The sequence below is a fragment of the Pongo pygmaeus genome, chromosome 4 (assembly GCF_028885625.2).
Source record: "Pongo pygmaeus isolate AG05252 chromosome 4, NHGRI_mPonPyg2-v2.0_pri, whole genome shotgun sequence".
NCBI lineage: Eukaryota > Metazoa > Chordata > Mammalia > Primates > Hominidae > Pongo > Pongo pygmaeus.
In genome coordinates, this window is record NC_072377.2 from 162,546,049 (window position 1) to 162,559,941 (window position 13,893).

The 13,893-nt window shown below is 42.9% G+C and overlaps 1 protein-coding gene and 1 pseudogene across 2 annotated transcripts in view; one reads left to right on the plus strand and one right to left on the minus strand.

Moving 5' to 3' along the window:
- Positions 1–2,449: 2,449 nt before the first annotated feature.
- On the minus strand, positions 2,450–3,637 carry LOC129037192 (transcription factor SOX-30-like; annotated as a pseudogene).
- Positions 3,638–7,155: 3,518 nt separating this feature from the next.
- The window catches only part of THG1L (tRNA-histidine guanylyltransferase 1 like), a 43,000-nt gene continuing 36,262 nt past the window's right edge, over positions 7,156–13,893 (plus strand). Inside the window, exons 1-2 of one of the 2 annotated variants that reach the window (XM_063665317.1) lie at positions 7,166–7,264; positions 9,724–9,851. The gene's annotated coding sequence lies outside the window, so the exon portion shown is untranslated. Of the gene's footprint in view, positions 7,265–9,723; positions 9,852–13,893 lie in introns of both variants that reach the window. The other variant, XM_063665316.1, reaches the window with a different exon arrangement.

Below are 13,893 nucleotides of genomic sequence, written 5' to 3' on the forward strand. Positions count from 1 at the left end.
CCCTGTTCCAAGCCAGGCTATTAGGCGATGGGGCCATTTCATTCTCCCTTACTATAGGACTGCATTCAAACCTCAACATGACCTTCTTCCTGGGTTGTCTGAGTAAAAGGCTGCTCTACTCTGAGTCCAAAAGAACAGAGTGAACTGTTTAGGAAAAGGATGTGGACACTCTCAAAAGCCCTCAACCTTAACTTCTCCCACTTAGGATATGAAATCCTGGTCACACCATGTCCAATTCTGAATATTTAAAAAGAGATTTAGGACAGGCGCGGTGGCTCAAGCCTGTAGTCCCAGCCTTTGGGAGGCTGAGGCGGACGTATCATGAAGTCAGGAGATCGAGACCATCCTGGCTAACACGGTGAAACCCCGTCTCTACTAAAAATACAAAAAATTAGCTGGGCATGGTGGCGGGCGCCTGTAGTCCCAGCTACTCGGGAGGCTGAGGCAGGAGAATGGCATGAACCCAGGAGGCAGAGCTTGCAGTGAGCAGAAATTGCGCCACTGCACTCCAGCCTGAGGGACAGAGCCAGACTCCGTCTCAAAAAAAAAAAAAAAAAGATTTAAAAAGGAGCAAGGAGCAATGGCTGGGCCCAGTGGCTCAGGCCTGTAATCCCAGCACATTTGGAGGCCGAGGCAGAAGGATCACTTGAGCCCAGGAGTTCGAGACGAGTCTGGCCAACATAGCAAAACCTGATCTCTATTTTGTATAAAAATCTAAAAAAAAAAAAAAAAAAGTAATTAAAACTTCGAAAAGAAGGAATGAAAATTATGTTTTCTCAACTATGAAAAAAATGCTCAGGAGGAAGGAAATATATCACAGTACTAAGATGTTGACTAGGTTAGGAGGATGGGGATATTGTGGTTGGACTATATTTGTTTTCCCTTTTCTACAAATCAGCATGTAAAATAAATTTCTGACCAGGTGTGGTAGGTCATGCCTATAATCCCAGCACTTTGGGAGGCCAAGGCAGGCAGAGCACTTGAGCCCACGAATTTGAGACCAGCCTGGGCAACATGGTGAGACCCTGTCTCTACAAAAAATGTAAAAAGATATAAAAAATAATAATTAGCTGAGCATGGTGGCCAGTGCCTTTAAGTTCCAGCTACTCAGGAGGCTGAGGTGGGAGGATCACTTGAGCCTGAGAGGTTGAGGCTGCAGTGGGCGGTGATCACACTACAGGATTCTAGCCAGGACAAGAGAGTGAGACCATCTCTAAATAAATAAATAACTTTCAGCTGGGCACGGTGACTCGTGCCTGTAATCCCAGCACTTTGGGAGGCAGAGGCAGGCGGATCACCTGATGTCAGGACTTCAAGACCAGCCTGGGTAACATGGTGAAACCCTGTCTCTACTAAAAACACAAAATTAGCCAGGTATGGTGGCATGTGCCTGTAATCCCAGCCACATGGGAGGCTAAGGCGGGAGAATCACTTGAACCCAGGAGGCAGAGGTTGAAGTAAGCCAAGATTGTGCCATTGCACTCCAGCCTGGGCAAAAAGAGAGAAACTCCGTCTCAAAAAATAAATGAATAAATAAATAAATAAATTTCTTGGGGTTCCAGTTCTAAGTAAGATAGAGTAAGCATAGTCTGTCTCTCCCACTGGCTGAAACTAAAAGGCCCTGGACAGGATGCATGAAGCAGCCATCTGAGGACTCTGAAATATTAACAAGGCTGGTGTGGTTGCTCATGCCTGTAATCCCAGCACTTCGGGAGGCTGAAGCGGGAGGATCACTTGAGGTCAGAGGTTTGAGACCAGCCTAGGGAACAAAGTGAGACTCTGTCTCTAGAAAAAAATAATGTTTTTTGGCCAGGCTCAGTGGCTCACACCTGAAATCCCAGCACTTTGGGAGGCCGAGGCAGGCAGATCAGGAGGTCAGGAGATTGAGACCATCCTGGCCAACACAGTGAAACTCTGTCTCTACTAAAAATACAAAAATTAGCTGGGGTTGGAGGCACGTTTCTGTAATCCCAGCTACTCGGGAGGCTGAAGCAGGAGAATCGCTTGAATCAGGGAGTTGGAGGTTGCAGTGAGCCGAGCGCCGCTCCAGCCTGGCGACGGAGTGAGACTCCGTTTCAAGAAAAAAAAAAAAGAAAAAATAATTTTTTTTTGGTAGCAGCAGTATCAATGGTGGCCAGAAAAGCACCTAAAACTCTGACAGAGCAGAATCCTTTTATCTGACCAAAGGATCTGCGTTCTGAAAAGTGGAAGAGGAAAATCTCCATTGCCTTTTTTCTCTCCTCATCCTGTCACTTGGCCCAAGAGTACACCTCGCCATGAAGCCACGTAACAGAGCAAGGAGACTAAAGACCCCAATTTCTAGCTAGAGGACCAGGAAAATGTCTATCAAGAATACTTCTATTTTTGTGCACAAAAATTAGTCCTATCTAAATAGTAGGCCTTAAAATCGATTTTTAAAAAAATACTTGAGAATTTTGAAGTCGTTCGTGTATTTTATTGCTATATGTACAAGTCGATCAGAAGTGATACCTGTGCAGACTCTGCCCTGAAAAGAATCAGTTCCATTACTTTACTTTTGTAGTTTAGACTTGGGAACTGCTGATATACCCTATGGGGCAACACAGGCGCAGTTTTGAAAACCAGACTCCCCTGCTGTCTAATACCTGCATCTGAGGGCAGCACAGTGAGGGGCCATCTTTGGTTTCAATTTTTACAGAAGTCTCCAGTAGGGACTGCATTTTAATAGGCACTGGTGTCAGGGGGACCTTGGTCAATCTTATCAACTCTGAAGGCGGAGCTCTCTGAAACTGGATCCGGGCCCCAGGGGAAACAGTGTGGAGAGTCCAAAGGAATCCTGAGGTCTTGCTGGTGCGGCCCAAAGGCACCCGACGTTGGAGCCAAGATGACCTCCGCGCTGCCATGAACCAGGTCATTGGATGCGGGCTCCGTGCCGAGCCTGCAGTCCTCGAGGAGTCTCTCGGGTTCCTCCATTTTGATCACACCTTCTCGGATGGCCGCCGAGCTTCTGCCTTCCCCGCCTTGCATCGCGTCTCTCATGATCTCCTCCGCCTCCAGCTTGCCCTTCTCGTTCCCTCGGAAGTAGTCAAGGGCCGGCCCGAGGCCTTCCAACTTGACCGCTCTGGAGGCTCTACGACCGGTCTCCACAGCCTCCCGAGGCCTCACCGACGCGTCCAGGCAAGGCCCTAGCTCCTGCTTCTTGGCCTTGACGTGCAGCGCCCGGGGCTGTACCGGGTGTAACTCGGGCCTACAGGGGGCGCCCTCGGAAGAGGCTGGCGGCGGCAGGAGCCGCAGGTCGGGCCTGAACTGCAGCTGGGAGAGGAAGCGGCGCCCTTGCCCGGAGCGTGGGGTTGTGGTAGCAGCAACACCTGCTCCGGCTTCACCTCCAGCAGCCGCTGCGCCGCACACGGCACCAAAGCCTCCCTACACCAGGAGGCCACGGTCGCCATGGCGGCCGCGCACAGCGTGGGCGGCGACGGAGGGGTCTCCACGGCTGCTGCCCAAAAGGAGGTGCCCTCCACCGGCAGCAGGGACGGAGCGGGACTCAAAGGGTGCGGCTGAGGCGGCGGCTCCCGCCTAGCTCTCTCCATGGCGGTTGGGGGACGCCCCGGCCCGGATTATGAGCTCAGCCGTTTGTTGGCGACCTTCCCCCTCCCCCTTTCGGTTAAGACACTTGCAAGGCCTTTGCTACCCAGAATCCTACGTGGTTCAAAACTCAGCTCTATGTCTCGGCCTCACCCAATCACAAGCGACCGATACCCCCGTCCGACCAATCACAGGCGGGTTTTGTGGCTCTTCCGGCCCATACTCTTCCGTCATGCTGAGTCCTCAAATCACCCGTGATGGCGGGAGCCTCAGGATGCGTTGCCAGTTTTCACTCTGACTCTCCCTCTCTTGTGGAGTTCTCTCCTGGCCGTTGTCTTTAGTCATCCTTTCCCCGCCCTGAGCTGCGACAATGGTGTTGCCCAAGAAACGCTGTGCTTCCAGGCCGCTGACCTCCAGGGAATAAAGTCTTGGGTCTCAAGATGCGCACGGCCTTGTGCGCGGGCTTTGTGCGGCCTCAGTAATCTGTGGGCCCTGAGTATCACCAGGACTTTTGAATCTTTGCCAAGGGAGAATGGGGGAGGTTTTGCAACTTATCAATAACCCATTAGCTGATCTTGCTGGGAAGAGTCTTCGACTTTGTGCGGTTCTTGTGCTAGTTAAGCTTTCGATTAATCGCCAGGCCCTGTGGCCCCACTTCCAAAATATTATACATCCCAAATTTATCCACTCTTTTGGGTCTCTACTGCCATTACCCTGTTCCAGGATCCCACCATCACTCACCTGGATACTGCCGAAGCCCTGTAAGTAATCTCCCTGTTTGTCAGCCTTGCCCCACTACACTACACAGCTGTCTCTTGCAAATACAAATCTAAGGTTGTCACACTTTTCCTAAAGCTTTCCATGGCTGCCCACTGATATGTGATAAAAGTCTAAAATCCTTGGCAAAGCCTTAAAATCCCCAAATGGCTTGGGATCTAACCTACTACTACTACTACTAGGTTGGTGCAAACATAATTGTGGTTTTTGCCATTAAACAGTTACCACTCTAGCCCTGAGTCTTTGGGTTTAAGCCACATTCGCCCCCTCATCATTCTCTTTCTACTGAAGGGTCTTTAAACATGCTCAGCGTGCTACTCTTTCTTTTGTGTCTCCTTAATTCCTCCTGCACATTTTTCAATGCAGCTCAACTGGGACTTCTTCAGAGAAGCTTTTACTGACTCTGAAAATCAGATCAAATCTTGGTCTACTTATGCTTCTGTCACTTCGTTTTCTTACCACAATTTGTAATTAGAATTTTTAATGTGATTATTCCACTGCCTCTCCCACTTGACTATAAAGTCCTTGAAGGCAGAACTGTTTGTGTTTTGTCCATCACTGAATCCGCAATGCAGACCATTGAGCCTGGCATGTAGTACTCAATAAATACTTGTTGAATAAATAAATGAATAGCGACTGTGATAGGGTAATAATAAAACAGTAATAATCACTACCTGTGTTAAGGGCTTACTCTTATGCTAGACACTCTTCCAAATCCTTTCCATGTTTATGCTTCTCCTTTTACTAGGATTGTGTTTGTTTCCATTAAACATCACCAAGAAGAACAAAAAGAAATCCTGTATTAACATTTGCTGCATTTCCAAATGACATTCTGGCCAAAAGCTATAGTTTATCTTGACATAGATGATTTTTGCAATCAAGGCAAGTTATCACTCAAAGAAGACCAACTCCAATTCATTGTCTAATCCTGTGGTATCAAATGTGGTCAACAGGAGTTCTTATACCTGGCAGATAGACAAGGGCAATGATTTTCAAACTTTTTTTAATCTCAAAAACTCTTTATACCCGTAAAAACTACTGAAGATCCCCAAAGAGCGTTTGTTCATTTGGATTTTATCTATCAATATTTACTATGTTATAAAAACTGAAATTTTAAAAATAGCTATCAACTCATTTAAAACAATAATAATGCTAACACATTTTCATGGGGAAAAAAATGATATTTTCCCCCACATTACACTCACAAGAGAATGAGGTGAAAAGAGCAAATATTGCATTAGGATTAATTATTATGAAAATAGTTTTAATCTAGCCGACTCTCTAAGAGTGTCCATCCCCATACCCCGCTTTGAGAACCACGGTACTAAGGTTTAAATGGGAGAGTCAACTGTGTGCATGAGAAAAAGCTAATAAAAGAGGCAGACAAATAAATCAAGTTGTCAGAGGTGTGTGAACCAGAGCAACGCCATCTTGAGTAGGTGCTGGGTAAAATGAGGCTGAAACCTACTGGGCTGCACTCTCAGATGGTTAAGGTATTCTAAGTCACAGGATGAGATAGGGGGCTGGCACAAAATACAGGTCATAAAGACCTTGCTGACAAAACAGATTGCAATAAAGAAGCCTGCTAAAACCCACCAAAACCAAGATGGCAACCAGAATGACCTATTGTCATCCTCACTGCTACACTCCCACCAGTGCCATGACAGTTTACAGATGCCATGGCAATGTCAGGAAGTTACCCTATATGGTCTAAAAAGGAAATAACCATAAAAATGGGCAACCAGCAGCCCTTGGGGCTGCTCTGTCTATGGAGTAGCCATTATTTTATTCCTTTACTTTCTTAATAAACTTGCTTTCACTTTATGGACTCGCCCTGAATTCTTTCTTGTGGGAGATCCAAGAACCCTCTTTTGGGGTCTGGATCTGGACCCCTTTCCTGTAACATCTTTCTGGTGACCCAGATGGGAATTTAGTGCGGAAACCCTGGGTAAGCGGTGGGGTCCTGTAACATCTTTTTCTTGACACAGAATGGACTATACTGTGGAACACCCCAACCCAAAGGCTAACTTTGGGTATGTGGTAGGGTTTAGTAACATCTTTCTGGTGAACCCTGAAGGCATGATACTGAGGAGACTCCCATCCCAAAGGAAATAGACTGCAGCACTGATTGGACGATTTTGGGTAAGTGGTAGGGTACCCAGATAAAGAATGGAATTGGGTTAGAGGCCCAACTTGGAAGAATTAGAGCCTCTCCTAAGACAGAGTGGGTTAGAGGCCCCTCTTAATAAAAGGCAAGGACGCTTGACCATCCTTGGGTTAGAGGCCCGACTTAGGAGGGTTAGAGTCCCTTCTAAGATTTAGAGTGTTAGAGGCCCCTTTCATTAAAGTCCCTTTTGGCTGAGAACAGGTTTGGCACTACGGGATGTTAACTGCTATTCTCTTTGAAATACTCTGCCTTGTACTCTTTGCTGACAGCTGTAGGTGACAGGGTTAGGCATGTACAGGATCGTGGGACACAGGGAGCTTTTTCCTCCCCTAAAGGGGACACTTGAGAGCTGATGGGACTGCTGGAAAAGATCCCTTCCGTACCGAGAAGAGGCCGCCTGAACTTCAGTTGCTGCAATGGGTGGGGTCTTTCTCTGGCTTGCCTGAGCGCCTCACCTTCCCCACCTTGCCTCAAGCAATGCTTTCCTCTCTCTCTCTCTCTGCAAATTGGTTGTAAGAATGGTAAAAATCACTATTTCCTGCAAAGTTTTGATTAATGGAAGAAAAGATTTGTGAGGCTAGTCTTAAGCTGTAGTCAAATCGGGTGCATTGTGTGTGTCGTTCTGTATTGTTCTGTCATAAACAGGGGTACCTTAGGATAGAACATGGGCTTAGGACACCTATAAGCCTGCTGTTCAAGATGGCCCATCAAACTGGTCAGTTATGAACTTTGCTGCAGGTCCCTGAAAAAAACTGGGTGAGGTTTCCCTCTTGTCTTGTATGTCCTTGGGAGCTTGACCTTGTAAGCTAACCATGTGGCTGTGCTTTCTCTTTTCACAGTGGTGGCCCAGGTTCAGGGTTCAATTCACAGCTTAGGGAAAGAGTTGTTTATCATCTATCTGTCTATACATTTTTTTTTTTTTTGAGGTGGAGTTTCACTCTTGTTGCCCAGGCTGGAGTGCAATGGTGCAATCTCGGCTCACTGCAACCTCTGCCTCCCGGGTTCAAGCGATTCTCCTGCCTCAGCCTCCCAAGTAGCTGGGATTACAGGTGCCTACCACCACACCCAGCTCATTTTTGTATTTTTAGTAGAGGTGGAATTTCACTGTATTGGCCAGGCTGGTCTCAAACTCCTGACCTCAGGTGACCCACCCACCTCGGCCTCCCAAAGTGCTGGGATTACAGGCGTGAGCCACCGCACCCAGACTTGTCTATGTATTTGTATGTATTATGTGTGTGATGGTTACATATGAAAGAGCTTTGATTAATTGGCTTAAAAATAATTAAGTGCGCCAGACATGGTGGCTAACACCTGTAATCCCAGCACTTTGGGAGGATGAGGTGGGTGGATCACGAGGTCAGGAGTTTGAGACCAGCCTGGACAACATGGTGAAACCCTGTCTCTACTAAAAATACCAAAAATTAGCCGGGTGTGGTGGCACGTACTGTAATCTCAGCTACTCAGGAGGTGGAGGTTGCAGTGAGCACAGATTGTGCCATTGCACTCCAACATGGGTGACAGAGCAAGACTCCATCTAAAAAAAAAAAAATTATAATAATTAAGTGCTTAAATCAAATGTTTTGTGAGAAAAGTAAAAAGTGTAATGCCCTTTATTTAGTTCATGTGACTTAAGTAACCTTAGGGAAATAAATACGGTTTTAAAGATTATTAGTAAAATAAAAATATCTTTAAAAATGTAAACATTTGTCCTAAATTATGCAGGGCAGATATTAGGTTTGCTAAATACTTTAAGGTCATAAACTGCTTCTTTGACTTTTGAAAATTGTTCAATTTACCTACCTTGAAGACATTAAATTCCAGATAAGGTCTAGGGATATGGGGTGTTAGCCATACCCCCTAGCAATGCTAGAAAAAGTCAGGCCTTATCTGCACTTCTGTTGAGGTCCTAGGCTCCACACCTAGTACATAGTTAAAATTGCTTACTAACCAGGGTTTTCACCAAAAGTCAAAATTGCTGGAAGTTATCATTGTAACATGTAATTGAGACTACTGAAGAAGTAGTTCTACATGTAAGGTGTGTAGGGAAAGTGAAATGTGTTTTTTTGGTACAAGATTATAAAAAGTCATGTGACTGTAAATTTTCTTGCCTAGATTAAAGGGTTAAAGGATTGTTTTAAGTTAGGTAGAATAAAGCTGAAGGTTTAAGCAAGTTATGGAAAGTTGTGGAAAATTAATTGTAAGAAATTCTGTGTGCGTACATATTGGCTAAAGTTAAAGGGGTATTCAATTTTCCTGCAAATTAAACATTGGAATAAAAGCACAACAGGTTGTGGGGTTTTTTGTTGTTGTTTTTTCTTTTTTTTGAGACAGACCCTGGCTCTGTCACCAGGCTGGAGTGCAGTGGTGTGATCTTGGCTCACTGCAACCTCCACCTCCTGGGTTCAAGCGATTCTTCTGCCTCAGCCTCCCAAGTAGCTGGGACTACAGGCTCTTGCCACCACGCCCAGCTAATTTTTTTGTATTTTTAGTAGAGCCGGGGTTTCACCATGTTCTTAGAGCAAAAATCTGCTTATGATCTGCTCTTTAACAAAAATTTGTAAAGGGTTATAAAAGGTTTGTGAAAATTTTACTTTGTGGTCAAACTGATTAAGATTGAATACATTTGCCTATAAGGTTTTATAAAGAATTGGGTTTGTCATCAATAATGCTCTAATGCAACAGTGACATTTGGCTTATTTGACACAAAAATCATTCAGGAAGCATTATCAAGTGTAAAATGGTGTTTGGATTTCTTTAGGCTGTATTTGTATAAATGTGTTATTGGTGTGTCTTCCACAATTATAAAAAACCTCATAATTCTGATATGACTTAGTGTATGTTATGAATAATAATAATTGTTACAAAAAATCATTATATGCCACAGAAGGAACCAAATTTCCTTATCAAATGTGACTTTAATAGTGGCTGTCCTAAGACTTTTTGTCATCCACACACAATTGTTGTCTTCTTTTAATCCTCTTCAAAAGATGGTGTGTTATCGACTATAGAACTCTAACAAGTGTTCTTAAATGCAGGTTTCTGATAACTTTGGAAATTGTGACAGTAAAATAAAACAATTTCAGAACTCTCATGGAGAGCTGAAATGTTCCTGAATATCAAGCAGAACAGGAGTTAACTGAATTGACTGAACCAATAGAGGAATAATCTTTTTAACTTTGCTTAAAATGCTGCTGATCCTTTGTTTTGTTTTTCAGAGTCAAAGAAACTTTTCTTTTGAGCTACTTGGAGCTTGTAGCAATTGAGTAAAGTATATTGCTGTGAATAACATTTGAAGCATATTTGTTTCTCTCTACCTAATTTCTCCAGAATTTGGAAATTATTTGTGAGTATTCTTACATTATGGCAATATAGTTATTTGCATAAGTGCAATAAGAATCTGTTTTCTTTTGCAACAAGACACAATTGGAAACACTGATTATTTTACCAAGGCTTTGACTGGAATGGTGTGTTTTCCTTTAAGGAATCAAACTTGACTTGTAAAGCCAATAAAAGCCCCTGGGGGAACTGGCCTCAGACCTTGTCTACAACAGTCCCTGTATAGCGTTTCTGACCTATGGTAAGTAAAAAACTGTCACTTTCTGACTGGTCCAGAAAGTTTCTGACCAGTCACTTTCTGACTGGTCCCCAAGTTATCTTGGGACCACAAGAGGAGAGGAATTTGCTCAACTCATAGGTATTTGAGGGTACAAACCCATGGCAGAGCTCAGCTCTAAAAAAGTCTTATCTGAGATACCTTCTATGGAACAGAGTTCCATCAAAGCCAATTTAAAAAGAGATTATGTAAAAAATAATTATTTTTGCTGCACTTTATACAAATAATCAGGCCAAGCATAATAAAGCAAATCAGTCTTACCGTGATTTGTCTTTAGTACAAATGGGAAGCTGGAGAGAGAACTTACGTTTCAAAAACTGGCTGGGTACCTTGGCTTATGCCTGTAATCCCAGCACTTGGGGGGCACAGGGTAGATCATTTGAGGTCAGGAGTTCAAGACCAGGCTGGCTAACATTGTGTCTCTACCAAAAATACAAAAATTAGCCAGGACTTGTGGTGGGCACCTGTAATCCCATATACTTGGGAGGCTGAGGCAGGATAATCATTTGAACTTGGGAGACAGAGGTTGCAGTGAGCCGAGATTGTGCCACTGCACTTCAGCCTAGGTGACAAAGCGAGACTGTTTCTCAAAAAAAAAAAAAAAAAGGAAAAAAAAAAAAGACAACAGGCCAGTTCTCTATGAAATGTGCATACTGTGCCTTCACAGATCCAGGTAGTGTAAGCTGTCCCTAGGTAGACACCTCTTTATCAGACAGGCAGTTAGTTGGCTAGTCTCAACTTTCATTTATTTCTGGTTTGTATTTGATATAGAACTTTGGGCCTCAGAGACTCCAGAGGACATAGTTCGGCTCTCGAGCTTATATTGAAGTGGGGAGCATCCCTTTGTGAGGGAGAAAGGTGGAAATTGCAAAGCACTTGAGCACCTCCCCAAAGAAAATTTTCTCTTTCACCAACTCTTTGAGAACCTTGAGGGGCAGGGCATGGTGGCTTACACCTGTAATCCCAGTACTTTGGGAGGCCAAGGCAGGTGGATCACTTGAGGTCCAGAGTTTGAGACCAGCCTGACCAACATGATGAAACCACATCTCTACTAAAAAAAAAGTACAAAAATTAGCCAGGTGTGGTGGCATGTGCCTGTAATCACAGCTACTTGGGAGGCTGAGGCAGAATTGCTTGAACCCAGGAGGCAGAGGTTGCAGTGAGCTAGGATTGCATCTTTGCACTCCAGCCTGGGCAACAAGAGCAAAACTCCATCTGGGGGAGAAAAAAAAAAAGAGAAAGAGAAAAAAGAAAACTTTGAGGAAGGTGTTGGGCTGAGGTGCAAAACCATTTTTTTGGTACTTTGAAAATCATTGCATGGCTGAGTGCCATGGCTCATGTCTGTAATCCCAACCCTTTGGGAGGCAGAGGTGGGCAATTCACCTGAGGTCAGGAGTTTGAGACCAGCCTGGCCAACATGGTGAAACCCCATCTCTACTAAAAATACAAAAATTAGCTGAGTGTGGTGGCACACTCCTGTTATTCCAGCTACCTGAGAGACTGAGGCAGGAGAATTGCTCAAGCCCAAGAGGCAGAGGTTGTAGTGAGCCAAGATAGTGCCACTGCACTCCAGCCTGGATGACAGAGTGAGACTCCATCTCAGGAAAAAAAAAAAATTAGCCAGGTGTGGTGGCCTGTGTCTGTAATCCTAACTATTCAGGAGGCTGAGGCTGGAGAATCACTTGAGTCCAGGAAGCAGTGGTTTCAGTGAGCTGAAGTTGTGCCATTGCACTCCAGCCTGGGCAACAGAGTGATACCCTGTCTCAAAAAAATAAATAAAATAAAATGCCCTTGCCCCTGAGGAGAGGTCCAGTCCTTTGGTTGGGGAACTTAGAATTTTATTTTTGGTTTACAATATCTATTTTTTTCCTTTTCTTCCAGATGGGGTCTTAAAGTGTTGCCCAGGGTGAATTAAAAGCATGAGCCACCATGCCCAGCTATATACCTATCTTTATGTCAGTACCACAGTCTTGATTACTGTAGCTTTATGGTAAATTTTGAAATTTTGAAATCGTGTAAGTCCTTGAACTTTGTTCTTTTACAAAATTGTATTGGCTATTCTTGGTCCTTTGGATTCAAAAGATAAATTTTAGGATCGTCTTACCAATTTTTCTTTCTTTAGAAAAGCTAACCCTAATGATATTTAGATAGGAATTGCATTGACTCTATGGATCAATTTTGGGAAAACTGACACCTTGAAGATACTGAATCTATTCGCAAACATGGAACATACCTTGATTTATTTAGGTCTTAATTTCCTTTGACAATGTTTTGTAATTTTCAGTGTACTGTCCTGTACTTCTTTCATTAACTTTATTTCTGAATGCTTTATTCTCTTTATACTATTGTGAATGTAATTGTTTTCTAAATTTCCTTTTTAGTTGGTTGTATGTTGATTTTTGTATTTTTATTTTCTTTCCTTATTGCACTGGCTGGAACCTTCAGTCCAAGGTTAAATAGAAGTGGTGAGAGTGTACATCCTTTTGCCTTGTACCCAATCTTAGGAAGAAAGCATTCAGTCATTCACCTTTAAGCGTGTTGTTAGACACAGGTTTATGTAGCTGCCTTTTATCAAAGTAAGAAAGTTTCCTTCTATTCCTAGTTTATTGAGAATTCTACCATGAATAGTAGTTCAATTTTATCAAATGCTTTGTCTGTGTCTATTGAGAAGACTATATGGCTTTTTCTTTTAAGGGTCAGCAACATTTTCCAGAAAAGGCTATATAGTAAATAGTTTTGGTTTTGAGCCATATGATCTCTGTTGTAACCAATCAACTCTGCTTTTGTAGCAGAAAGCAATCATAAACAATTTGTAAATGAAGGGGCTTGGCTTTGTTCCAGTAAAATTGTATTTGCAAAAAGAAAAGTCATGCCAGATTTGGCCTAGGGACTATAGTTTGCTGACCACTGCTTTATTCTATTAATATGTGTATTACACTAATTGATATTCAGATAAGTTAAAGTGTCTTCCTGTAATAAACTGACGGCACTTGGTAATAGTGTGTACATTATTGGATCTAATCTGCTGTTATTTAAAGAATTTTAGCATTTACATTCATGGGCAGTATTGGTCTATATTTTTCTTGTGATATCTTTGTCTGTGGCTTCCAGTATCAGGGCAAAATGAACTGTAAGGTGTCCCCTTCTATTCTATTTTTGAAAAGATTTGCATTAGATTGGTATTACTAATTATTTAGATGTTGATACTGTTCCCAGTAAAACCATCCAGGCCTAGATTTTTCTTTGTAGAAAATTTTAAAATAATTTAGTAAATATTTTAACATTTTTCACTGATATATATCTATGCAAATTTTATAATTTCTTTTTGAGTCTACTTTGATCATTTCTGTTTATGAATTTGCCCCTTTCATCTAAGGTGACAAATTGTTGGCATAAGGTTGTTCAAAATATTCCTTTATAAGCCGTTTAATTTCTGTAGGGTTCAGAATGCCTCCTCTTTTATTCCCAATTTTGGCAATTTCTGTCTTCTCTCTTTTTTTCTTGGTCATTTGGCTAAAATGTTATCAATTTCATAGATCTTTTCAAGGAATCAACTATAAATTCCACTACTTTTCTCTATTGTTTTGCAGTTTTCTTTTTGTTGATTTCTGCTGTGGTCTTTAGTTCTTCATTCTACTTTGTCTCTTCTTTTTGTCATTTCTTAAAGTGGAAACTTAATTAATTTTTTTAGTTTATCAAAGTCTTCCTTTCTAATTTTTATTTGATTTATTTATTTATTTATTTGAGACAGAGTCTTGCTCTGTGGCCCAGG